General features: G+C 41.6%; 1 pseudogene; it reads left to right on the top strand.

Annotated features, from left to right (window-relative positions):
* The first annotated feature begins 1,614 nt into the window (after window positions 1-1,614).
* LOC134385698 (U6 snRNA-associated Sm-like protein LSm8) lies at window positions 1,615-1,905 on the top strand (annotated as a pseudogene).
* Window positions 1,906-2,674: the final 769 nt, after the last annotated feature.

Here is a 2,674-nt window from a genome sequence, read left to right as displayed (position 1 = left end):
TTACAGCTAAGCCATGTACGGATTCCTGACCCCAGAAACTGCAATATTAAATGTGTGTTGTTTTAAGCCACTGTGTTTAAAAGTAATTTGTCACATAGCAATAGATAAGTAATACAGCCACATACCAAAGTAGGAACTTGCGAACTGAGTTAAGGCAGAGGTCCAGCTCTGAGACGTCAGGGTGGAAGTGGGGGGTTCTTGTGGGCCAAAGCCACTGTAGAAGGAGCATCCTGTGGTCAGCACTGGAGAAGCCCCACCCGGGTCTGTGTGGGCAGGAGAGCGACTCAGGCTGAGCCCTTCAGGATGGGATGGCCGAGGCTGTTCCGGTCCTTCCTGCTTGAAGAGCAGATCAGTCTGTGGATGCTTAGTTCTCATCTTGTGTCATTGGCCTCCCCACGGCAACTGAGTTGTGCGTTCTGGAAATGCCTGCTTATCTTTATGACACCAGTCTCTTTTTTTGTTTATTTATTCATGCAACAGCTTTGAGCTGGACACTTTCTATGTAGTGTGGGCGTGAATGGGAAGAAATTGCCCTGACACAGCTTATAGTTTCCTCTGGCTTTGTCCCCATCTTTTTAGTTGCTCCTGTGTCTCCTTTGCTGGGGTAACTTTTCCTCATGCACCCCTTCAAGGCAGGTGGTTTCCATGGCATGTCCTTGTCCTCTTTTTTCATCACCTTGCACAGTCCTCCTGAGTGATTCCAGGCTTAGTGATTCCTTCATCACTGCTGATGATCTGAAGTCTACATCTCTTGCTCAGAACTCTCTCTGAGTATCAGACTGTGGGTGCTACTTACATATTTCACAGGCACTTCAAGCTCAAAATGACCAAATTAAACTCATTTCCTCCTCTCCTTTCTCCTGTTCTGCCCAAGCCTTTCTTTCCTCCAATATTTCTTCTCCTAACTGACAGTACCTTCATCCACCCAGACAGAATATGGGTGGCAGCCAAATCCTTCCTTCTGGGCCTTCCTCAGCCTCCTCCAATCTCACTAACTCCTGCAGAATTTACCTCTTAAATACGCATTTCCTGTCCTCCACCATCTCTGTCATGGGCTCATTTTAATCTTGTATCTTCTTTTACCAGGTCTGATGTAATAAACTTTAAATGGTTTTCCTGTCTCTGCGCTCACTCCTTCAGCTTTATCCTTCACACAGGTGCCGATGTGACGCTTCTAATTGCTGAACTAAATAGTTTGGGCTCAAACCCTATAGTTTAGGCTCTTGTTGTCCACAGGGTAAGGTCCACATTCATTACCTTGGTGTTTGCAGCCCCTCATGGTCTGACCCTGGCTATCACTCAGCCTCATCTCCAGATACTTCTTCTTCTTCTTTTTTTTTTTTTTAAAGATGACCAGTAAGGGAATCTTAACCCTTGACTTGGTGTTGTCAGCACCACGCTCTCCCAAGTGAGCCACAGGCCAGCCCTATCTCCAGCTACTTCTGCACACAAATCTGTGCTCTAGCCACATGATCTGCAGTCTTCCCACCATGCTGTGGCCCGCTCTCTTTTGCTTGGAAGGCCCTCCCTCGACCTTGACTACCAGGTAAACTCCAAGTCATCCTTCAAGACTTCAGCACTGCTCTGTCTGCTGGAACCGCCAGGCCAAACAGCATGACTTCTGCCCTGGAGAACTACATCAACAGAAAGGTGGCTGTTATTACTTCTGATAGGAGAATGATTGTGGGAACACTGAAAGGTTTTGACCAGACCATTAATTTGATTTTGGATGAAAGACATGAATGAGTATTCAGCTCTTCACAAGGAGTAGAACAAGTGGTACTAGGGTTATACATCGTGAGAGGTGACAATGTTGCAGTCATTGGAGAAACTGATGAAGAGACAGAATCTGTGCTTCATTTGGGGAATATTCGAGCAGAACCTCCAAACTCTGTAGCACCCTGAGGAAAAACTACACACACTGGACATCTGTAAATCTTTGTACAGAAACTGATTACTCTGAGGGCAATGTGTGGAATTCTTATGGACAAGTAATTGTGGATTTTGACATCATGATGATTTATTGTAATATGTAAATTAAAATATTTCTACATTTTATTGAAAAAAACTATGTATACTTTTTTTTTTTTTTTTTTTTGCCTAAATCATAAGTTTGCTAGCTCGGTTTTATTTTTCTATTAAATAGTGTGAAAATCTAATGATAATTTTGAAAACTTTTAGGAAAAATTTCTGCTTTCTGATATTTCAATATTTATGGAATACTAGTTGAAAAGAGAAAATTGTATGCTATATAAATCAAGCATACAAATAATATCGGTTGTTCAGGACATATGTGGTTTTTCCCCTGATTTTTAAGAAAGTCACAGGAAGGTAAGGCTTATCTTTTTCAGTTATCTGACCCACTGGCATTCAGTCAGTGCTTTTGTAAGTTGCTCCCTTGCTCTTACATGTGTGGGTAAAAATATTTTGGTTGAAAAAAGGAAAAATGCTAGCAAAGTTTTAATAGATGGACCAAAAATTGGGACTTGGATATTAAGGATGATTAGAAAAAGCAGGATTGATGGGGAAGATACTGGTAAAATCTTTGGGTGCCCAGTAGGTCAGATATGAAAGTAATATGAATACATTAATAATTGAATTTTATGAACAGTATGTTATCTGAAAAAATTGATTCCATGTAGCCTTAAAAGCAATTGTAGCTTTTAATTTTTAA

Source organism: Cynocephalus volans, chromosome 9, assembly GCF_027409185.1.
Source record: "Cynocephalus volans isolate mCynVol1 chromosome 9, mCynVol1.pri, whole genome shotgun sequence".
Taxonomy (NCBI): domain Eukaryota; kingdom Metazoa; phylum Chordata; class Mammalia; order Dermoptera; family Cynocephalidae; genus Cynocephalus; species Cynocephalus volans.
This window is presented reverse-complemented; position numbering and strand designations above follow the sequence as displayed.